Consider the following 23,502-nt stretch of genomic DNA (forward strand, 5'->3'; position numbering starts at 1 on the left):
GAAGACTATTCACTTCTTCAAAAACACCTCTCTAATTTGAAGTTTACCCTATTCATATCATTTTAAAATATACCTTGCTAAAGAATGGATTAGTTGAATTCGACAATAGAGTGATCATTCACCTCTATCTTGTTCTTTGTCATTTTCTCTTCCCTATTTCAGTCAATGCATTCCTACAAAAATCTTCACAATACCAAGCATTTTATTTAATTTTTAAGATAACTTATTCTAAAGCTCATAGAACCAGATGTTTATTCTTAAATTGTATTCAACACTTGTTTGATGAAAATTATTCGGAAAGCATGGAGAAAACAGTTAGGTGCTGCTGAGAATTGAACTCAGGATTTCCTGTTTACGAGACAGGGGCTTTAACCACTAAGCCACAGCACCAACGTTAATAGTAAAAAATGCATAAATAATTTATTGTTGATGATGAAAATGTGTTTTCTGCTATAAATTCTTCTTTATATGTATTGTAATCTTAAACACGAAAAGATACTCAATCACTACGCAAGGATTAATATGTTTTAATAAACAGGTACTCTTATAAAACCCAATTTCATTTCTTGAATTCTTTACAATTTTTTTTCATGAAGGTATTAATATTGCTCAAATCTAGGTAGAAATTTAATCTACCTCTTTCTCATAGATATGTATTTTTTTCATTTTGCAATAACAGTATTCATTCTATAATCTTGAAAATACTTGGGTTTTTATAAGGTTTAAGATGATCTGTTCAACAGTAAGATGAATCAGACTATTATATTTTAATTGTATTGGAATGAGACCTAATGAAAATGATTTGTTAAATTACAATGAGCAAAGCAAGGCACTGCTGAGAGTTTAACTCAGGATCTCCCGTTTACTAGGCAGGCGCTTCAACCAGCTAAGCCACAGCACCCACTTGATTCTTAATTTTGAAACACTTTTCTTTATGGTGTTCAAGGGAATATTGCTTTTTCACTTTCATATTCTTTTCTAAGTTCACACACTTCTCTACTAAAACACTTAAGATGAATGAAGACTCTTCACTTATTCAAAAACACCTCTCTAATTTGAAGTTTACCCTATTCATATCAATTTAAAATATACCTTGCTAAAGAATGGATTAGTTGAATTCAACGGTAGAGTGATCATTCACTTCTATCTTGTTCTTTGACATTTTCTTTTCCCTATTTCAGTCAATGCATTCCTACAAAAATCTTCACAATACCAAGCATTTTATTTAATTTTTAAGATAACTTATTCTAAAGTTCATAGAACCAGATGTTTATTCTTAAATTGTATTCAACATGTGTTTGATGAAAATTATTCGGAAAGCATGGAGAAAACAGTTAGGTGCTGCTGAGATTTGAACTCAGGATTTCCTGTTTACGAGACAGGCGTTTTAAACACTAAGCCACAGCACCAACGTTAATAGTAAAAAATGCATAAATAATTTATTGTTGATGATGAAAATGTGTTTTCTGGTATAAATTCTTCTTTATATGTATTGTAATCTTAAACACGAAAATATACTCAATCACTACGCAAGGATTAATATGTTTTAATAACCAGGTACTCTTATAAAACCCAATTTCATTTCTTGAATTCTTTACAATTTTTTTCATGAAGGTATTAATATTGCTCAAATCTAGGTAGAAATTTCATCTACGTCTTTCTCATAGATATGTAGTTTTTTTCATTTTGCAATAACAGTATTTATTCTATAATCTTCAAAATACTTGGGTTTTTATAAGGTTTAAGATGATCTTTTTAACAGTAAGATGAATCAGACTTTTATATTTTAATTGTATCAGAATAAGACCTAATGAAAATGATTTGTTATATAACAATGAGAAAAGCAAGGCGCTGCTGGGAGTTGAACTCAGGATCTCCTGTTTACTATACAGGCGCTTTAACCAGCAAAGCCACAGCACCCACTTGATTATTAATTTTGAAACACTTTTCTTTATGGTGTTCAAGAGAATATTGCTTTTTCCCTTTCATATTCTTTTCTAAGTTCACACACTTCTCCACTCAAACACTTAAGATGAATGAAGATTATTCACTTATTCAAAAACACCTCTCTAATTTGAAGTTTACCCTATTCATATCATTTTAAAATTTACCTTGCTAAAGAATGGATTAGTTGAATTCAACGATAGAGTGATCATTCACCTCTATCTTGTTCTTTGTCATTTTCTTTTCCCTATTTCAGTCAATGCATTCCTACAAAAATCTTCACAATACCAAGCATTTTATTTAATTTTTAAGATAACTTATTCTAAAGCTCATAGAACCAGATGTTTATTCTTAAATTGTATTCAACATGTGTTTGATGAAAATTATTCGGAAAGCATGGAGAAAACAGTTAGGTGCTGCTGAGATTTGAACTCAGGATTTCCTGTTCACGAGACAGGTGCTTTAACCACTAAGCCACAGCACCAACGTTAATAGTAAAAAATGCATAAATAATTTATTGTTGATGATGAAAATGTGTTTTCTGCTATAAATTCTTGTTTATATGTATTGTAATCTTAAACACGAAAGGATACTCAATCACTACGCAAGGATTAATATGTTTTAATAAACAGGTACTCTTATAAAACCCAATTTCATTTCTTGAATTCTTTACAATTTTATTCATGAAGGTATTAATATTGCTCAAATCTAGGTAGAAATTTCATCTACCTCTTTCTCATAGATATGTAGTTTTTTTCATTTTGCAATAACAGTATTCATTCTATAATCTTGAAAATACTTGGGTTTTTATAAGGTTTAAGATGATCTTTTTAACAGTAAGATGAATCAGACTTTTATATTTAAATTGTATCGGAATAAGACCTAATGAAAATGATTTGTTATATAACAATGAGAAAAGCAAGGCGCTGCTGAGAGTTGATCTCAGGATCTCCAGTTTACTATGCAGGCGCTTCAACCAGCTAAGCCACAGCACCCACTTGGTTCTTAATCTTGAAACACTTTTCTATATGGTGTTCAAGGGAATATTGCTTTTTCACTTTAATATTCTTTTCTAAGTTCACACACTTCTCTACTCAAACACTTAAGTAGAATGAAGACTCTTCACTTATTCAAAAACACCTCTCTAATTTGAAGTTTACCCATATTCATATCAATTTAAAATATACCTTGCTAAAGAATGGATTAGTTGAATTCAACGATAGAGTGATCATTCACCTCTATCTTGTTCTTTGTCATTTTCTTTTCCCTATTTCAGTCAATGCATTCCTACAAAAATCTTCACAATACCAAGCATTTTATTTCATTTTTAAGATAACTTATTCTAAAGTTCATAGAACCTGATGTTTATTCCTAAATTGTATTCAACACTTGTTTGATGAAAATTATTTGGAAAGCATGGAGAAAACAATTAGGTGCTGCTGAGAATTGAACTCAGGATTTCCTGTTTACTAGACAGGCGCTTTAACCAGCTAAGCCACAGCACCCACTTGATTCTTAATTTTGAAACACTTTTCTTTATGGTGTTCAAGAGAATATTGCTTTTTCCCTTTCATATTCTTTTCTAAGTTCACACACTTCTCCACTCAAACACTTAAGATGAATGAAGACTCTTCACTTATTCAAAAACACCTCTCTAATTTGAAGTTTACCCTATTCATATCATTTTAAAATATATCTTGCTAAAGAATGGATTAGTTGAATTCAACGATAGAGTGATCATTCACCTCTATCTTGTTCTTTGTCATTTTCTTTTCCCTATTTCAGTCAATGCATTCCTACAAAAATCTTCACAATACCAAGCATTTTATTTAATTTTTAAGATAACTTATTCTAAAGTTCATAGAACCAGATGTTTATTCTTAAATTGTATTCAACACTTGTTTGATGAAAATTATTCGGAAAGCATGGAGAAAACAGTTAGGTGCTGCTGAGAATTGAACTCAGGATTTCCTGTTTACGAGACAGGCGCTTTAACCACTAAGCCACAGCACCAATGTTAATAGTAAAAGATGCATAAATAATTTATTGTTGATGATGAAAATGTGTTTTCTGCTATAAATTCTTCTTTATATGTATTGTAATCTTAAACCCGAAAAGATACTCAATCACTACGCAAGGATTAATATGTTTTAATAAACAGGTACTCTTATAAAACCCAATTTCATTTCTTGAATTCTTTACAATTTTTTTTCATGAAGGTATTAATATTGCTCAAATCTAGGTAGAAATTTAATCTACCTCTTTCTCATAGATATGTATTTTTTTCATTTTGCAATAACAGTATTCATTCTATAATCTTGAAAATACTTGGGTTTTTATAAGGTTTAAGATGATCTGTTCAACAGTAAGATGAATCAGACTATTATATTTTAATTGTATTGGAATAAGACCTAATGAAAATGATTTGTTAAATTACAATGAGCAAAGCAAGGCACTGCTGAGAGTTTAACTCAGGATCTCCCGTTTACTAGGCAGGCGCTTCAACCAGCTAAGCCACAGCACCCATTTGATTCTTAATTTTGAAACACTTTTCTTTATGGTGTTCAAGGGAATATTGCTTTTTCACTTTCATATTCTTTTCTAAGTTCACACACTTCTCTACTCAAACACTTAAGATGAATGAAGACTCTTCACTTATTCAAAAACACCTCTCTAATTTGAAGTTTACCCTATTCATATCAATTTAAAATATACCTTGCTAAAGAATGGATTAGTTGAATTCAACGGTAGAGTGATCATTCACTTCTATCTTGTTCTTTGACATTTTCTTTTCCCTATTTCAGTCAATGCATTCCTACAAAAATCTTCACAATACCAAGCATTTTATTTAATTTTTAAGATAACTTATTCTAAAGTTCATAGAACCAGATGTTTATTCTTAAATTGTATTCAACATGTGTTTGATGAAAATTATTCGGAAAGCATGGAGAAAACAGTTAGGTGCTGCTGAGATTTGAACTCAGGATTTCCTGTTTACGAGACAGGCGTTTTAAACACTAAGCCACAGCACCAACGTTAATAGTAAAAAATGCATAAATAATTTATGGTTGATGATGAAAATGTGTTTTCTGGTATAAATTCTTCATTATATGTATTGTAATCTTAAACACGAAAATATACTCAATCACTATGCAAGGATTAATATGTTTTAATAACCTGGTACTCTTATAAAACCCAATTTCATTTCTTGAATTCTTTACAATTTTTTTCATGAAGGTATTAATATTGCTCAAATCTAGGTAGAAATTTCATCTACGTCTTTCTCATAGATATGTAGTTTTTTTCATTTTGCAATAACAGTATTTATTCTATAATCTTCAAAATACTTGGGTTTTTATAAGGTTTAAGATGATCTTTTTAACAGTAAGATGAATCAGACTTTTATATTTTAATTGTATCAGAATAAGACCTAATGAAAATGATTTGTTATATAACAATGAGAAAAGCAAGGCGCTGCTGGGAGTTGAACTCAGGATCTCCTGTTTACTATACAGGCACTTTAACCAGCAAAGCCACAGCACCCACTTGATTCTTAATTTTGAAACACTTTTCTTTATGGTGTTCAAGAGAATATTGCTTTTTCCCTTTCATATTCTTTTCTAAGTTCACACACTTCTCCACTCAAACACTTAAGATGAATGAAGATTATTCACTTATTCAAAAACACCTCTCTAATTTGAAGTTTACCCTATTCATATCATTTTAAAATTTACCTTGCTAAAGAATGGATTAGTTGAATTCAACGATAGAGTGATCATTCACCTCTATCTTGTTCTTTGTCATTTTCTTTTCCCTATTTCAGTCAATGCATTCCTACAAAAATCTTCACAATACCAAGCATTTTATTTAATTTTTAAGATAACTTATTCTAAAGCTCATAGAACCAGATGTTTATTCTTAAATTGTATTCAACATGTGTTTGATGAAAATTATTCGGAAAGCATGGAGAAAACAGTTAGGTGCTGCTGAGATTTGAACTCAGGATTTCCTGTTCACGAGACAGGTGCTTTAACCACTAAGCCACAGCACCAACGTTAATAGTAAAAAATGCATAAATAATTTATTGTTGATGATGAAAATGTGTTTTCTGCTATAAATTCTTGTTTATATGTATTGTAATCTTAAACACGAAAAGATACTCAATCACTACGCAAGGATTAATATGTTTTAATAAACAGGTACTCTTATAAAACCCAATTTCATTTCTTGAATTCTTTACAATTTTATTCATGAAGGTATTAATATTGCTCAAATCTAGGTAGAAATTTCATCTACCTCTTTCTCATAGATATGTAGTTTTTTTCATTTTGCAATAACAGTATTCATTCTATAATCTTGAAAATACTTGGGTTTTTATAAGGTTTAAGATGATCTTTTTAACAGTAAGATGAATCAGACTTTTATATTTAAATTGTATCGGAATAAGACCTAATGAAAATGATTTGTTATATAACAATGAGAAAAGCAAGGCGCTGCTGAGAGTTGATCTCAGGATCTCCAGTTTACTAGGCAGGCGCTTCAACCAGCTAAGCCACAGCACCCACTTGGTTCTTAATCTTGAAACACTTTTCTATATGGTGTTCAAGGGAATATTGCTTTTTCACTTTAATATTCTTTTCTAAGTTCACACACTTCTCTACTCAAACACTTAAGTAGAATGAAGACTCTTCACTTATTCAAAAACACCTCTCTAATTTGAAGTTTACCCATATTCATATCAATTTAAAATATACCTTGCTAAAGAATGGATTAGTTGAATTCAACGATAGAGTGATCATTCACCTCTATCTTGTTCTTTGTCATTTTCTTTTCCCTATTTCAGTCAATGCATTCCTACAAAAATCTTCACAATACCAAGCATTTTATTTCATTTTTAAGATAACTTATTCTAAAGTTCATAGAACCTGATGTTTATTCCTAAATTGTATTCAACACTTGTTTGATGAAAATTATTTGGAAAGCATGGAGAAAACAATTAGGTGCTGCTGAGAATTGAACTCAGGATTTCCTGTTTACTAGACAGGCGCTTTAACCAGCTAAGCCACAGCACCCACTTGATTCTTAATTTTGAAACACTTTTCTTTATGGTGTTCAAGAGAATATTGCTTTTTCCCTTTCATATTCTTTTCTAAGTTCACACACTTCTCCACTCAAACACTTAAGATGAATGAAGACTCTTCACTTATTCAAAAACACCTCTCTAATTTGAAGTTTACCCTATTCATATCATTTTAAAATATATCTTGCTAAAGAATGGATTAGTTGAATTCAACGATAGAGTGATCATTCACCTCTATCTTGTTCTTTGTCATTTTCTTTTCCCTATTTCAGTCAATGCATTCCTACAAAAATCTTCACAATACCAAGCATTTTATTTAATTTTTAAGATAACTTATTCTAAAGTTCATAGAACCAGATGTTTATTCTTAAATTGTATTCAACACTTGTTTGATGAAAATTATTCGGAAAGCATGGAGAAAACAGTTAGGTGCTGCTGAGAATTGAACTCAGGATTTCCTGTTTACGAGACAGGCGCTTTAACCACTAAGCCACAGCACCAATGTTAATAGTAAAAAATGCATAAATAATTTATTGTTGATGATGAAAATGTGTTTTCTGCTATAAATTCTTCTTTATATGTATTGTAATCTTAAACCCGAAAAGATACTCAACAACTACGCTGGATTAATATGTTTTAATAAACAGGTACTCTTATAAAACCCAATTTCATTTCTTGAATTCTTTACAATTTTTTTTCATGAAGGTATTAATATTGCTCAAATCTAGGTAGAAATTTCATCTACCTCTTTCTCATAGATATGTATTTTTTTCATTTTGCAATAACAGTATTCATTCTATAATCTTGAAAATACTTGGGTTTTTATAAGGTTTAAGATGATCTGTTCAACAGTAAGATGAATCAGACTTTTATATTTTAATTGTATTGGAATAAGACCTAATGAAAATGATTTGTTATATTACAATGAGCAAAGCAAGGCACTGCTGAGAGTTTAACTCAGGATCTCCTGTTTACTAGACAGGCGCTTTAACCAGCTAAGCCACAGCACCCACTTGATTCTTAATTTTGAAACACTTTTCTTTATGGTGTTCAAGAGAATATTGCTTTTTCACTTTCATATTCTTTTCTAAGTTCACGCACTTCTCTACTCAAACACTTAAGATGAATGAAGACTCTTCACTTATTCAAAAACACCTATCTAATTTGAAGTTTACCCTATTCATATAATTTTAAAATATACCTTGCTAAAGAATGGATTAGTTGAATTCAACAATAGAGTGATCATTTACCTCTATCTTGTTCTTTGTCATTTTCTTTTCCCTATTTCAGTCAATGCATTCCTACTAAAATCTTCACAATACCAATCATTTTATTTAATTGTTAAGATAACTTATTCTAAAGTTCATAGAACCAGATGTTTATTCTTAAATTGTATTCAACATGTGTTTGATGAAAATTATTCGGAAAGCATGGAGAAAACAGTTAGGTGCTGCTGAGAATTGAACTCAGGATTTCCTGTTTACGAGACAGGCGCTTTAACCACTAAGCCACAGCACCAATGTTAATAGTAAAAAATGCATAAATAATTTATTGTTGATGATGAAAATGTGTTTTCTGATATAAATTCTTCTTTATATGTATTGTAATCTTAAACACGAAAAGATACTCAATCACTACGCAAGGATTAATATGTTTTAATAAACAGGTACTCTTATAAAACCCAATTTTATTTCTTGAATTCTTTACAATTTTTTTCATGAAGGTATTAATATTGCTCAAATCTAGGTAGAAATTTCATCTACTTCTTTCTCATAGATATGTATTTTTTTCATTTTGCAATAACTGTATTCATTCTATAATCTTGAAAATTCTTGGCTTTTTATAAGGTTTAAGATGATCTGTTCAACAGTCAGATGAATCGGACTTTTATATTTTAATTGTATCGGAATAAGACCTAATGAAAATGATTTGTTATATAAAAATGAGAAAAGCAAGGCACTGCTGAGAGTTGAACTCAGGATCTCCTGTTTACTAGACAGGCGCTTTAACTAGCTAAGCCACAGCACCCACTTGATTCTTAACTTTGAAACACTTTTCTTTATGGTGTTCAAGAGAATATTGCTTTCTCCCTTTCATATTCTTTTCTAAGTCCACACACTTCTCCACTCAAACACTTAAGATGAATGAAGACTCTTCACTTATTCAAAAACACCTCTCTAATTTGAATTTTACCCTATTCATATCATTTTAAAATATACCTTGCTGAAGAATGGATTAGTTGAATTCAACGATAGAGTGATCATTCACCTCTATCTTGTTCTTTGTCATTTTCTTTTCCCTATTTCAGTCAATGCATTCCTACAAAAATCTTCACAATACCAAGCATTTTATTTAATTTTTAAGATAACTTATTCTAAAGTTCATAGAACCAGATGTTTATTCTTAAATTGTATTCAACACTTGTTTGATGAAAATTATTTGGTAAGCATGGAGAAAACAGTTAGGTGCTGCTGAGAATTGAACTCAGGATTTCCTGTTTACGAGACAGGCGCTTTAACCACTAAGCCACAGCACCAACGTTAATTGTAGAAAATGCATAAATAATTTATTGTTGATGATGAAAATGTGTTTTCTGCTATAAATTCTTCTTTATACGTATTGTAATCTTAAACACGAAAAGATACTCAATAACTACGCAAGGATTAATATGTTTTAATAAACAGGTACTCTTATAAAACCCAATTTCATTTCTTGAATTCTTTACAATTTTATTCATGAAGGTAGTAATATTGCTCAAATCTAGGTAGAAATTTCATCTAAGTCTTTCTCATAGATATGTAGTTTTTTTCATTTTGCAATAACAGTATTCATTCTATAATCTTGAAAATACTTGGGTTTTTATAAGGTTTAAGATGATCTTTTTAACAGTAAGATGAATCAGACTTTTATATTTAAATTGTATCGGAATAAGACCTAATGAAAATGATTTGTTATATAACAATGAGAAAAGCAAGGCGCTGCTGAGAGTTGATCTCAGGATCACCCGTTTACTATACAGGCGCTTTAACCAGCTAAGCCACAGCACCCACTTGATTCTTAATTTTGAAACACTTTTCTTTATGGTGTTCAAGAGAATATTGCTTTTTCCCTTTCATATTCTTTTCTAAGTTCACACACTTCTCCACTCAAACACTTAAGATGAATGAAGACTATTCACTTCTTCAAAAACACCTCTCTAATTTGAAGTTTACCCTATTCATATCATTTTAAAATATACCTTGCTAAAGAATGGATTAGTTGAATTCGACAATAGAGTGATCATTCACCTCTATCTTGTTCTTTGTCATTTTCTCTTCCCTATTTCAGTCAATGCATTCCTACAAAAATCTTCACAATACCAAGCATTTTATTTAATTTTTAAGATAACTTATTCTAAAGCTCATAGAACCAGATGTTTATTCTTAAATTGTATTCAACACTTGTTTGATGAAAATTATTCGGAAAGCATGGAGAAAACAGTTAGGTGCTGCTGAGAATTGAACTCAGGATTTCCTGTTTACGAGACAGGGGCTTTAACCACTAAGCCACAGCACCAACGTTAATAGTAAAAAATGCATAAATAATTTATTGTTGATGATGAAAATGTGTTTTCTGCTATAAATTCTTCTTTATATGTATTGTAATCTTAAACACGAAAAGATACTCAATCACTACGCAAGGATTAATATGTTTTAATAAACAGGTACTCTTATAAAACCCAATTTCATTTCTTGAATTCTTTACAATTTTTTTTCATGAAGGTATTAATATTGCTTAAATCTAGGTAGAAATTTAATCTACCTCTTTCTCATAGATATGTATTTTTTTCATTTTGCAATAACAGTATTCATTCTATAATCTTGAAAATACTTGGGTTTTTATAAGGTTTAAGATGATCTGTTCAACAGTAAGATGAATCAGACTATTATATTTTAATTGTATTGGAATAAGACCTAATGAAAATGATTTGTTAAATTACAATGAGCAAAGCAAGGCACTGCTGAGAGTTTAACTCAGGATCTCCCGTTTACTAGGCAGGCGCTTCAACCAGCTAAGCCACAGCACCCACTTGATTCTTAATTTTGAAACACTTTTCTTTATGGTGTTCAAGGGAATATTGCTTTTTTACTTTCATATTCTTTTCTAAGTTCACACACTTCTCTACTCAAACACTTAAGATGAATGAAGACTCTTCACTTATTCAAAAACACCTCTCTAATTTGAAGTTTACCCTATTCATATCAATTTAAAATATACCTTGCTAAAGAATGGATTAGTTGAATTCAACGGTAGAGTGATCATTCACTTCTATCTTGTTCTTTGACATTTTCTTTTCCCTATTTCAGTCAATGCATTCCTACAAAAATCTTCACAATACCAAGCATTTTATTTAATTTTTAAGATAACTTATTCTAAAGTTCATAGAACCAGATGTTTATTCTTAAATTGTATTCAACATGTGTTTGATGAAAATTATTCGGAAAGCATGGAGAAAACAGTTAGGTGCTGCTGAGATTTGAACTCAGGATTTCCTGTTTACGAGACAGGCGTTTTAAACACTAAGCCACAGCACCAACGTTAATAGTAAAAAATGCATAAATAATTTATTGTTGATGATGAAAATGTGTTTTCTGGTATAAATTCTTCTTTATATGTATTGTAATCTTAAACACGAAAATATACTCAATCACTACGCAAGGATTAATATGTTTTAATAACCAGGTACTCTTATAAAACCCAATTTCATTTCTTGAATTCTTTACAATTTTTTTCATGAAGGTATTAATATTGCTCAAATCTAGGTAGAAATTTCATCTACGTCTTTCTCATAGATATGTAGTTTTTTCATTTTGCAATAACAGTATTTATTCTATAATCTTCAAAATACTTGGGTTTTTATAAGGTTTAAGATGATCTTTTTAACAGTAAGATGAATCAGACTTTTATATTTTAATTGTATCAGAATAAGACCTAATGAAAATGATTTGTTATATAACAATGAGAAAAGCAAGGCGCTGCTGGGAGTTGAACTCAGGATCTCCTGTTTACTATACAGGCGCTTTAACCAGCAAAGCCTCAGCACCCACTTGATTCTTAATTTTGAAACACTTTTCTTTATGGTGTTCAAGAGAATATTGCTTTTTCCCTTTCATATTCTTTTCTAAGTTCACACACTTCTCCACTCAAACACTTAAGATGAATGAAGATTATTCACTTATTCAAAAACACCTCTCTAATTTGAAGTTTACCCTATTCATATCATTTTAAAATATACCTTGCTAAAGAATGGATTAGTTGAATTCAACGATAGAGTGATCATTCACCTCTATCTTGTTCTTTGTCATTTTCTTTTCCCTATTTCAGTCAATGCATTCCTACAAAAATCTTCACAATACCAAGCATTTTATTTAATTTTTAAGATAACTTATTCTAAAGCTCATAGAACCAGATGTTTATTCTTAAATTGTATTCAACACTTGTTTGATGAAAATTATTCGGAAAGCATGGAGAAAACAGTTAGGTGCTGCTGAGAATTGAACTCAGGATTTCCTGTTTACGAGACAGGCGCTTTAACCACTAAGCCATAGCACCAACGTTAATAGTAAAAAATGCATAAATAATTTATTGTTGATGATGAAAATGTGTTTTCTGCTATAAATTCTTCTTTATATGTATTGTAATCTTAAACACGAAAAGATACTCAATCACTACGCAAGGATTAATATGTTTTAATAAACAGGTACTCTTATAAAACCCAATTTAATTTCTTGAATTCTTTACAATTTTTTTTCATGAAGGTATTAATATTGCTCAAATCTAGGTAGAAATTTCATCTACCTCTTTCTCATAGATATGTATTTTTTTCATTTTGCAATAACAGTATTCATTCTATAATCTTGAAAATACTTGGGTTTTTATAAGGTTTAAGATGATATGTTCAACAGTAGGATGAATCAGACTTTTATATTTTAATTGTATTGGAATAAGACCTAATGAAAATGATTTGTTATATTACAATGAGCAAAGCAAGGCACTGCTGAGAGTTTAACTCAGGATCTCCCGTTTACTAGGCAGGCGCTTCAACCAGCTAAGCCACAGCACCCACTTGATTCTTAATTTTGAAACACTTTTCTTTATGGTGTTCAAGGGAATATTGCTTTTTCACTTTCATATTCTTTTCTAAGTTCACACACTTCTCTACTCAAACACTTAAGATGAATGAAGACTCTTCACTTATTCAAAAACACCTCTCTAATTTGAAGTTTACCCTATTCATATCAATTTAAAATATACCTTGCTAAAGCTATGGATTAGTTGAATTCAACGATAGAGTGATCATTCACCTCTATCTTGTTCTTTGACATTTTCTTTTCCCTATTTCAGTCAATGCATTCCTACAAAAATCTTCACAATACCAAGCATTTTATTTAATTTTTAAGATAACTTATTCTAAAGTTCATAGAACCAGATGTTTATTCTTAAATTGTATTCAACACTTGTTTGATGAAAATTATTTGGAAAGCATGGAGAAAACAATTAGGTGCTGCTGAGATTTGAACTCAGGATTTCCTGTTTACGAGACAGGCGCTTTAACCACTAAGCCACAGCACCAACGTTAATAGTAAAAAATGCATAAATAATTTATTGTTGATGATGAAAATGTGTTTTCTGCTATAAATTCTTGTTTATATGTATTGTAATCTTAAACACGAAAAGATACTCAATCACTACGCAAGGATTAATATGTTTTAATAAACAGGTACTCTTATAAAACCCAATTTCATTTCTTGAATTCTTTACAATTTTATTCATGAAGGTATTAATATTGCTCAAATCTAGGTAGAAATTTCATCTACGTCTTTCTCATAGATATGTAGTTTTTTTCATTTTGCAATAACAGTATTCATTCTATAATCTTGAAAATACTTGGGTTTTTATAAGGTTTAAGATGATCTTTTTAACAGTAAGATGAATCAGACTTTTATATTTAAATTGTATCGGAATAAGACCTAATGAAAATGATTTGTTATATAACAATGAGAAAAGCAAGGCGCTGCTGGGAGTTGAACTCAGGATCTCCTGTTTACTATACAGGCGCCTTAACCAGCTAAGCCACAGCACCCACTTGATTCTTAATTTTGAAACACTTTTCTTTATGGTGTTCAAGAGAATATTGCTTTTTCCCTTTCATATTCTTTTCTAAGTTCACACACTTCTCCACTCAAACACTTAAGATGAATGAAGATTATTCACTTATTCAAAAACACCTCTCTAATTTGAAGTTTACCCTATTCATATCATTTTAAAATATACCTTGCTAAAGAATGGATTAGTTGAATTCAACGATAGAGTGATCATTCACCTCTATCTTGTTCTTTGTCATTTTCTTTTCCCTATTTCAGTCAATGCATTCCTACAAAAATCTTCACAATACCAAGCATTTTATTTAATTTTTAAGATAACTTATTCTAAAGCTCATAGAACCAGATGTTTATTCTTAAATTGTATTCAACACTTGTTTGATGAAAATTATTCGGAAAGCATGGAGAAAACAGTTAGGTGCTGCTGAGAATTGAACTCAGGATTTCCTGTTTACGAGACAGGCGCTTTAACCACTAAGCCATAGCACCAACGTTAATAGTAAAAAATGCATAAATAATTTATTGTTGATGATGAAAATGTGTTTTCTGCTATAAATTCTTCTTTATATGTATTGTAATCTTAAACACGAAAAGATACTCAATCACTACGCAAGGATTAATATGTTTTAATAAACAGGTACTCTTATAAAACCCAATTTAATTTCTTGAATTCTTTACAATTTTTTTTCATGAAGGTATTAATATTGCTCAAATCTAGGTAGAAATTTCATCTACCTCTTTCTCATAGATATGTATTTTTTTCATTTTGCAATAACAGTATTCATTCTATAATCTTGAAAATACTTGGGTTTTTATAAGGTTTAAGATGATATGTTCAACAGTAGGATGAATCAGACTTTTATATTTTAATTGTATTGGAATAAGACCTAATGAAAATGATTTGTTATATTACAATGAGCAAAGCAAGGCACTGCTGAGAGTTTAACTCAGGATCTCCCGTTTACTAGGCAGGCGCTTCAACCAGCTAAGCCACAGCACCCACTTGATTCTTAATTTTGAAACACTTTTCTTTATGGTGTTCAAGGGAATATTGCTTTTTCACTTTCATATTCTTTTCTAAGTTCACACACTTCTCTACTCAAACACTTAAGATGAATGAAGACTCTTCACTTATTCAAAAACACCTCTCTAATTTGAAGTTTACCCTATTCATATCAATTTAAAATATACCTTGCTAAAGCTATGGATTAGTTGAATTCAACGATAGAGTGATCATTCACCTCTATCTTGTTCTTTGACATTTTCTTTTCCCTATTTCAGTCAATGCATTCCTACAAAAATCTTCACAATACCAAGCATTTTATTTAATTTTTAAGATAACTTATTCTAAAGTTCATAGAACCAGATGTTTATTCTTAAATTGTATTCAACACTTGTTTGATGAAAATTATTTGGAAAGCATGGAGAAAACAATTAGGTGCTGCTGAGATTTGAACTCAGGATTTCCTGTTTACGAGACAGGCGCTTTAACCACTAAGCCACAGCACCAACGTTAATAGTAAAAAATGCATAAATAATTTATTGTTGATGATGAAAATGTGTTTTCTGCTATAAATTCTTGTTTATATGTATTGTAATCTTAAACACGAAAAGATACTCAATCACTACGCAAGGATTAATATGTTTTAATAAACAGGTACTCTTATAAAACCCAATTTCATTTCTTGAATTCTTTACAATTTTATTCATGAAGGTATTAATATTGCTCAAATCTAGGTAGAAATTTCATCTACGTCTTTCTCATAGATATGTAGTTTTTTTCATTTTGCAATAACAGTATTCATTCTATAATCTTGAAAATACTTGGGTTTTTATAAGGTTTAAGATGATCTTTTTAACAGTAAGATGAATCAGACTTTTATATTTAAATTGTATCGGAATAAGACCTAATGAAAATGATTTGTTATATAACAATGAGAAAAGCAAGGCGCTGCTGGGAGTTGAACTCAGGATCTCCTGTTTACTATACAGGCGCCTTAACCAGCTAAGCCACAGCACCCCCTTGATTCTTAATTTTGAAACACTTTTCTTTATGGTGTTCAAGAGAATATTGCTTTTTCCCTTTCATATTCTTTTCTAAGTTCACACACTTCTCCACTCAAACACTTAAGATGAATGAAGACTATTCACTTATTCAAAAACACCTCTCTAATTTGAAGTTTACCCTATTCATATCATTTTAAAATATACCTTGCTAAAGAATGGATTAGTTGAATTCAACGATAGAGTGATCATTCACCTCTATCTTGTTCTTTGTCATTTTCTTTTCCCTATTTCAGTCAATGCATTCCTACAAAAATCTTCACAATACCAAGCATTTTATTTAATTTTTAAGATAACTTATTCTAAAGTTCATAGAACCAGATGTTTATTCTTAAATTGTATTCAAAACTTGTTTGATGAAAATTATTCGGAAAGCATGGAGAAAACAGTTAGGTGCTACTGAGAATTGAACTCAGGATTTCCTGTTTACGAGACAGGCGCTTTAACCACTAAGCCACAGCACCAACGTTAATAGTAAAAAATGCATAAATAATTTATTGTTGATGATGAAAATCTGTTTTCTGCTATAAATTCTTCTTTATATGTATTGTAATCTTAAACACGAAAAGATACTCAATCACTACGCAAGGATTAATATGTTTTAATAAACAGGTACTCTTATAAAACCCAATTTCATTTCTTGAATTCTTTACAATTTTTTTTCATGAAGGTATTAATATTGCTCAAATCTAGGTAGAAATTTCATCTACCTCTTTCTCATAGATATGTATTTTTTTTTCATTTTGCAATAACAGTATTCATTCTATAATCTTGAAAATACTTGGGTTTTTATAGGGTTTAAGATGATCTGTTCAACAGTAAGATGAATCAGACTTTAATATTTTAATTGTATTGGAATAAGACCTAATGAAAATGATTTGTTATATTACAATGAGCAAAGCAAGGCACTGCTGAGAGTCTAACTCAGGATCTCCCGTTTACTAGGCAGGCGCTTCAACCAGCTAAGCCACAGCACCCACTTGATTCTTAATTTTGAAACACTTTTCTTTATGGTGTTCAAGGGAATATTGCTTTTTCACTTTCATATTCTTTTCTAAGTTCACACACTTCTCTACTCAAACACTTAAGATGAATGAAGACTCTTCACTTATTCAAAAACACCTCTCTAATTTGAAGTTTACCCTATTCATATCAATTTAAAATATACCTTGCTAAAGAATGGATTAGTTGAATCCAACGATAGAGTGATCATTCACCTCCATCTTGTTCTTTGACATTTTCTTTTCCCTATTTCAGTCAATGCATTCCTACAAAAATCTTCACAATACCAAGCATTTTATTTAATTTTTAAGATAACTTATTCTAAAGTTCATAGAACCAGATGTTTATTCTTAAATTGTATTCAACACTTGTTTGATGAAAATTATTCGGAAAGCATGGAGAAAACAGTTAGGTGCTGCTGAGAATTGAACTCAGGATGTCCTGGTTACGAGACAGGCGCTTTAACCACTAAGCCACAGCACCAACGTTAATAGAAAAAATGCATAAATAATTTATTGTTGATGATGAAAATGTGTTTTCTGCTATAAATTCTTCTTTATATGTATTGTAATCTTAAACACGAAAAGATACTCAATCACTAGCGAAGGATTAATATGTTTTAATAAACAGGTACTCTTATAAAACCCAATTTCATTTCTTGAATTCTTTACAATTTTATCCATGAAGGTATTAATATTGCTCAAATCTAGGTAGAAATTTCATCTACATCTTTCTCATAGATATGTATTTTTTTTTCATTTTGCAATAACAGTATTCATTCTATAATCTTGAAAATACTTGGGTTTTGATAAGGTTTAAGATGATCTTTTCAACAGTAAGATGAATCAGACTTTTATATTTTAATTGTATCGGAATAAGACCTAATGAAAATGATTTGTTATATAACAATGAGAAAAGCAAGGCGCTGCTGAGAGTTGAACTCAGGATCTCCTGTTTACTAGACAGGCGCTTTAACCAGCTAAGCCACAGCACCCAGTTGATTCTTAGTTTTGAAACACTTTTCTTTATGGTGTTCAAGAGAATATTGCTTTTTCACGTTCATATTCTTTTCTAAGTTCACACACTTCTCTACTCAAACACTTAAGATGAATGAAGACTCTTCATTTATTCAAAAACACCTCTCTAATTTGAAGTTTACCCTATTCATATCATTTAAAACTATACCTTGCTGAAGAATGGATTAGTTGAATTCAACAATAGAGTGATCATTCACCTCTATCTTGTTCTTTGTCATTTTCTTTTCCCTATTTCAGTCAATGCATTCCTACAAAAATCTTCACAATACCAAGCATTTTATTTAATTTTTAAGATAACTTATTCTAAAGTTCATAGAACCAGATGTTTATTCTTAAATTGTATTCAACACTTGTTTGATGAAAATTATTTGGAAAGCATGGAGAAAACAATTAGGTGCTGCTGAGATTTGAACTCAGGATTTCCTGTTTACGAGACAGGCGCTTTAACCACTAAGCCACAGCACCAACGTTAATAGTAAAAAATGCATAAATAATTTATTGTTGATGATGAAAATGTGTTTTCTGCTATAAATTCTTGTTTATATGTATTGTAATCTTAAACACGAAAAGATACTCAATCACTACGCAAGGATTAATATGTTTTAATAAACAGGTACTCTTATAAAACCCAATTTCATTTCTTGAATTCTTTACAATTTTATTCATGAAGGTATTAATATTGCTCAAATCTAGGTAGAAATTTCATCTACGTCTTTCTCATAGATATGTAGTTTTTTTCATTTTGCAATAACAGTATTCATTCTATAATCTTGAAAATACTTGGGTTTTTATAAGGTTTAAGATGATCTTTTTAACAGTAAGATGAATCAGACTTTTATATTTAAATTGTATCGGAATAAGACCTAATGAAAATGATTTGTTATATAACAATGAGAAAAGCAAGGCGCTGCTGGGAGTTGAACTCAGGATCTCCTGTTTACTATACAGGCGCCTTAACCAGCTAAGCCACAGCACCCACTTGATTCTTAATTTTGAAACACTTTTCTTTATGGTGTTCAAGAGAATATTGCTTTTTCCCTTTCATATTCTTTTCTAAGTTCACACACTTCTCCACTCAAACACTTAAGATGAATGAAGACTATTCACTTATTCAAAAACACCTCTCTAATTTGAAGTTTACCCTATTCATATCATTTTAAAATATACCTTGCTAAAGAATGGATTAGTTGAATTCAACGATAGAGTGATCATTCACCTCTATCTTGTTCTTTGTCATTTTCTTTTCCCTATTTCAGTCAATGCATTCCTACAAAAATCTTCACAATACCAAGCATTTTATTTAATTTTTAAGATAACTTATTCTAAAGTTCATAGAACCAGATGTTTATTCTTAAATTGTATTCAAAACTTGTTTGATGAAAATTATTCGGAAAGCATGGAGAAAACAGTTAGGTGCTACTGAGAATTGAACTCAGGATTTCCTGTTTACGAGACAGGCGCTTTAACCACTAAGCCACAGCACCAACGTTAGTAGTAAAAAATGCATAAATAATTTATTGTTGATGATGAAAATCTGTTTTCTGCTATAAATTCTTCTTTATATGTATTGTAATCTTAAACACGAAAAGATACTCAATCACTACGCAAGGATTAATATGTTTTAATAAACAGGTACTCTTATAAAACCCAATTTCATTTCTTGAATTCTTTACAATTTTTTTTCATGAAGGTATTAATATTGCTCAAATCTAGGTAGAAATTTCATCTACCTCTTTCTCATAGATATGTATTTTTTTTTCATTTTGCAATAACAGTATTCATTCTATAATCTTGAAAATACTTGGGTTTTTATAGGGTTTAAGATGATCTGTTCAACAGTAAGATGAATCAGACTTTTATATTTTAATTGTATTGGAATAAGACCTAATGAAAATGATTTGTTATATTACAATGAGCAAAGCAAGGCACTGCTGAGAGTCTAACTCAGGATCTCCCGTTTACTAGGCAGGCGCTTCAACCAGCTAAGCCACAGCACCCACTTGATTCTTAATTTTGAAACACTTTTCTTTATGGTGTTCAAGGGAATATTGCTTTTTCACTTTCATATTCTTTTCTAAGTTCACACACTTCTCTACTCAAACACTTAAGATGAATGAAGACTCTTCACTTATTCAAAAACACCTCTCTAATTTGAAGTTTACCCTATTCATATCAATTTAAAATATACCTTGCTAAAGAATGGATTAGTTGAATCCAACGATAGAGTGATCATTCACCTCTATCTTGTTCTTTGACATTTTCTTTTCCCTATTTCAGTCAATGCATTCCTACAAAAATCTTCACAATACCAAGCATTTTATTTAATTTTTAAGATAACTTATTCTAAAGTTCATAGAACCAGATGTTTATTCTTAAATTGTATTCAAAACTTGTTTGATGAAAATTATTCGGAAAGCATGGAGAAAACAGTTAGGTGCTACTGAGAATTGAACTCAGGATTTCCTGTTTACGAGACAGGCGCTTTAACCACTAAGCCACAGCACCAACGTTAATAGTAAAAAATGCATAAATAATTTATTGTTGATGATGAAAATCTGTTTTCTGCTATAAATTCTTCTTTATATGTATTGTAATCTTAAACACGAAAAGATACTCAATCACTACGCAAGGATTAATATGTTTTAATAAACAGGTACTCTTATAAAACCCAATTTCATTTCTTGAATTCTTTACAATTTTTTTTCATGAAGGTATTAATATTGCTCAAATCTAGGTAGAAATTTCATCTACCTCTTTCTCATAGATATGTATTTTTTTTTCATTTTGCAATAACAGTATTCATTCTATAATCTTGAAAATACTTGGGTTTTTATAGGGTTTAAGATGATCTGTTCAACAGTAAGATGAATCAGACTTTAATATTTTAATTGTATTGGAATAAGACCTAATGAAAATGATTTGTTATATTACAATGAGCAAAGCAAGGCACTGCTGAGAGTCTAACTCAGGATCTCCCGTTTACTAGGCAGGCGCTTCAACCAGCTAAGCCACAGCACCCACTTGATTCTTAATTTTGAAACACTTTTCTTTATGGTGTTCAAGGGAATATTGTTTTTTCACTTTCATATTCTTTTCTAAGTTCACACACTTCTCTACTCAAACACTTAAGATGAATGAAGACTCTTCACTTATTCAAAAACACCTCTCTAATTTGAAGTTTACCCTATTCATATCAATTTAAAATATACCTTGCTAAAGAATGGATTAGTTGAATCCAACGATAGAGTGATCATTCACCTCCATCTTGTTCTTTGACATTTTCTTTTCCCTATTTCAGTCAATGCATTCCTACAAAAATCTTCACAATACCAAGCATTTTATTTAATTTTTAAGATAACTTATTCTAAAGTTCATAGAACCAGATGTTTATTCTTAAATTGTATTCAACACTTGTTTGATGAAAATTATTCGGAAAGCATGGAGAAAACAGTTAGGTGCTGCTGAGAATTGAACTCAGGATGTCCTGGTTACGAGACAGGCGCTTTAACCACTAAGCCACAGCACCAACGTTAATAGAAAAAATGCATAAATAATTTATTGTTGATGATGAAAATGTGTTTTCTGCTATAAATTCTTCTTTATATGTATTGTAATCTTAAACACGAAAAGATACTCAATCACTAGCGAAGGATTAATATGTTTTAATAAACAGGTACTCTTATAAAACCCAATTTCATTTCTTGAATTCTTTACAATTTTATCCATGAAGGTATTAATATTGCTCAAATCTAGGTAGAAATTTCATCTACATCTTTCTCATAGATATGTATTTTTTTTTCATTTTGCAATAACAGTATTCATTCTATAATCTTGAAAATACTTGGGTTTTGATAAGGTTTAAGATGATCTTTTCAACAGTAAGATGAATCAGACTTTTATATTTTAATTGTATCGGAATAAGACCTAATGAAAATGATTTGTTATATAACAATGAGAAAAGCAAGGCGCTGCTGAGAGTTGAACTCAGGATCTCCTGTTTACTAGACAGGCGCTTTAACCAGCTAAGCCACAGCACCCAGTTGATTCTTAGTTTTGAAACACTTTTCTTTATGGTGTTCAAGAGAATATTGCTTTTTCACGTTCATATTCTTTTCTAAGTTCACACACTTCTCTACTCAAACACTTAAGATGAATGAAGACTCTTCATTTATTCAAAAACACCTCTCTAATTTGAAGTTTACCCTATTCATATCATTTAAAACTATACCTTGCTGAAGAATGGATTAGTTGAATTCAACAATAGAGTGATCATTCACCTCTATCTTGTTCTTTGTCATTTTCTTTTCCCTATTTCAGTCAATGCATTCCTACAAAAATCTTCACAATACCAAGCATTTTATTTAATTTTTAAGATAACTTATTCTAAAGTTCATAGAACCAGATGTTTATTCTTAAATTGTATTCAACACTTGTTTGATGAAAATTATTTGGAAAGCATGGAGAAAACAATTAGGTGCTGCTGAGATTTGAACTCAGGATTTCCTGTTTACGAGACAGGCGCTTTAACCACTAAGCCACAGCACCAACGTTAATAGTAAAAAATGCATAAATAATTTATTGTTGATGATGAAAATGTGTTTTCTGCTATAAATTCTTGTTTATATGTATTGTAATCTTAAACACGAAAAGATACTCAATCACTACGCAAGGATTAATATGTTTTAATAAACAGGTACCCTTATAAAACCCAATTTCATTTCTTGAATTCTTTACAATTTTATTCATGAAGGTATTAATATTGCTCAAATCTAGGTAGAAATTTCATCTACGTCTTTCTCATAGATATGTAGTTTTTTTCATTTTGCAATAACAGTATTCATTCTATAATCTTGAAAATACTTGGGTTTTTATAAGGTTTAAGATGATCTTTTTAACAGTAAGATGAATCAGACTTTTATATTTAAATTGTATCGGAATAAGACCTAATGAAAATGATTTGTTATATAACAATGAGAAAAGCAAGGCGCTGCTGGGAGTTGAACTCAGGATCTCCTGTTTACTATACAGGCGCCTTAACCAGCTAAGCCACAGCACCCACTTGATTCTTAATTTTGAAACACTTTTCTTTATGGTGTTCAAGAGAATATTGCTTTTTCCCTTTCATATTCTTTTCTAAGTTCACACACTTCTCCACTCAAACACTTAAGATGAATGAAGACTATTCACTTATTCAAAAACACCTCTCTAATTTGAAGTTTACCCTATTCATATC

The 23,502-nt window shown here is 30.3% G+C and overlaps 23 non-coding genes across 23 annotated transcripts; all 23 read right to left on the reverse strand.

Annotated features, from left to right (window-relative positions):
- Positions 1 to 317: 317 nt before the first annotated feature.
- On the reverse strand, positions 318 to 390 carry TRNAT-CGU (transfer RNA threonine (anticodon CGU)). The gene has a single exon. It is a non-coding gene; the product is annotated as a tRNA-Thr (tRNA).
- A 1,965-nt stretch (positions 391 to 2,355) lies between these two features.
- On the reverse strand, positions 2,356 to 2,428 carry TRNAT-CGU (transfer RNA threonine (anticodon CGU)). The gene has a single exon. It is a non-coding gene; the product is annotated as a tRNA-Thr (tRNA).
- Positions 2,429 to 3,375: 947 nt separating this feature from the next.
- Positions 3,376 to 3,449, reverse strand: TRNAT-AGU (transfer RNA threonine (anticodon AGU)). Its single transcript has one exon. It is a non-coding gene; the product is annotated as a tRNA-Thr (tRNA).
- Positions 3,450 to 3,884: 435 nt separating this feature from the next.
- On the reverse strand, positions 3,885 to 3,957 carry TRNAT-CGU (transfer RNA threonine (anticodon CGU)). The gene has a single exon. It is a non-coding gene; the product is annotated as a tRNA-Thr (tRNA).
- A 1,965-nt stretch (positions 3,958 to 5,922) lies between these two features.
- On the reverse strand, positions 5,923 to 5,995 carry TRNAT-CGU (transfer RNA threonine (anticodon CGU)). The gene has a single exon. It is a non-coding gene; the product is annotated as a tRNA-Thr (tRNA).
- Positions 5,996 to 6,942: 947 nt separating this feature from the next.
- TRNAT-AGU (transfer RNA threonine (anticodon AGU)) lies at positions 6,943 to 7,016 on the reverse strand. Its single transcript has one exon. It is a non-coding gene; the product is annotated as a tRNA-Thr (tRNA).
- A 435-nt stretch (positions 7,017 to 7,451) lies between these two features.
- On the reverse strand, positions 7,452 to 7,524 carry TRNAT-CGU (transfer RNA threonine (anticodon CGU)). The gene has a single exon. It is a non-coding gene; the product is annotated as a tRNA-Thr (tRNA).
- A 945-nt stretch (positions 7,525 to 8,469) lies between these two features.
- On the reverse strand, positions 8,470 to 8,542 carry TRNAT-CGU (transfer RNA threonine (anticodon CGU)). Its single transcript has one exon. It is a non-coding gene; the product is annotated as a tRNA-Thr (tRNA).
- A 945-nt stretch (positions 8,543 to 9,487) lies between these two features.
- Positions 9,488 to 9,560, reverse strand: TRNAT-CGU (transfer RNA threonine (anticodon CGU)). The gene has a single exon. It is a non-coding gene; the product is annotated as a tRNA-Thr (tRNA).
- Positions 9,561 to 10,506: 946 nt separating this feature from the next.
- Positions 10,507 to 10,579, reverse strand: TRNAT-CGU (transfer RNA threonine (anticodon CGU)). Its single transcript has one exon. It is a non-coding gene; the product is annotated as a tRNA-Thr (tRNA).
- A 1,964-nt stretch (positions 10,580 to 12,543) lies between these two features.
- TRNAT-CGU (transfer RNA threonine (anticodon CGU)) lies at positions 12,544 to 12,616 on the reverse strand. The gene has a single exon. It is a non-coding gene; the product is annotated as a tRNA-Thr (tRNA).
- Positions 12,617 to 13,563: 947 nt separating this feature from the next.
- On the reverse strand, positions 13,564 to 13,636 carry TRNAT-CGU (transfer RNA threonine (anticodon CGU)). Its single transcript has one exon. It is a non-coding gene; the product is annotated as a tRNA-Thr (tRNA).
- Positions 13,637 to 14,582: 946 nt separating this feature from the next.
- On the reverse strand, positions 14,583 to 14,655 carry TRNAT-CGU (transfer RNA threonine (anticodon CGU)). The gene has a single exon. It is a non-coding gene; the product is annotated as a tRNA-Thr (tRNA).
- Positions 14,656 to 15,602: 947 nt separating this feature from the next.
- On the reverse strand, positions 15,603 to 15,675 carry TRNAT-CGU (transfer RNA threonine (anticodon CGU)). Its single transcript has one exon. It is a non-coding gene; the product is annotated as a tRNA-Thr (tRNA).
- Positions 15,676 to 16,621: 946 nt separating this feature from the next.
- On the reverse strand, positions 16,622 to 16,694 carry TRNAT-CGU (transfer RNA threonine (anticodon CGU)). The gene has a single exon. It is a non-coding gene; the product is annotated as a tRNA-Thr (tRNA).
- Positions 16,695 to 17,642: 948 nt separating this feature from the next.
- On the reverse strand, positions 17,643 to 17,715 carry TRNAT-CGU (transfer RNA threonine (anticodon CGU)). Its single transcript has one exon. It is a non-coding gene; the product is annotated as a tRNA-Thr (tRNA).
- A 437-nt stretch (positions 17,716 to 18,152) lies between these two features.
- Positions 18,153 to 18,226, reverse strand: TRNAT-AGU (transfer RNA threonine (anticodon AGU)). The gene has a single exon. It is a non-coding gene; the product is annotated as a tRNA-Thr (tRNA).
- Positions 18,227 to 18,661: 435 nt separating this feature from the next.
- TRNAT-CGU (transfer RNA threonine (anticodon CGU)) lies at positions 18,662 to 18,734 on the reverse strand. Its single transcript has one exon. It is a non-coding gene; the product is annotated as a tRNA-Thr (tRNA).
- Positions 18,735 to 19,680: 946 nt separating this feature from the next.
- TRNAT-CGU (transfer RNA threonine (anticodon CGU)) lies at positions 19,681 to 19,753 on the reverse strand. The gene has a single exon. It is a non-coding gene; the product is annotated as a tRNA-Thr (tRNA).
- A 948-nt stretch (positions 19,754 to 20,701) lies between these two features.
- Positions 20,702 to 20,774, reverse strand: TRNAT-CGU (transfer RNA threonine (anticodon CGU)). The gene has a single exon. It is a non-coding gene; the product is annotated as a tRNA-Thr (tRNA).
- Positions 20,775 to 21,722: 948 nt separating this feature from the next.
- On the reverse strand, positions 21,723 to 21,795 carry TRNAT-CGU (transfer RNA threonine (anticodon CGU)). Its single transcript has one exon. It is a non-coding gene; the product is annotated as a tRNA-Thr (tRNA).
- Positions 21,796 to 22,232: 437 nt separating this feature from the next.
- Positions 22,233 to 22,306, reverse strand: TRNAT-AGU (transfer RNA threonine (anticodon AGU)). The gene has a single exon. It is a non-coding gene; the product is annotated as a tRNA-Thr (tRNA).
- A 435-nt stretch (positions 22,307 to 22,741) lies between these two features.
- On the reverse strand, positions 22,742 to 22,814 carry TRNAT-CGU (transfer RNA threonine (anticodon CGU)). The gene has a single exon. It is a non-coding gene; the product is annotated as a tRNA-Thr (tRNA).
- Between the last annotated feature and the right edge of the window lie 688 nt (positions 22,815 to 23,502).

The sequence above is a fragment of the Lissotriton vulgaris genome, chromosome 12 (assembly GCF_964263255.1).
Source record: "Lissotriton vulgaris chromosome 12, aLisVul1.2, whole genome shotgun sequence".
Taxonomy (NCBI): domain Eukaryota; kingdom Metazoa; phylum Chordata; class Amphibia; order Caudata; family Salamandridae; genus Lissotriton; species Lissotriton vulgaris.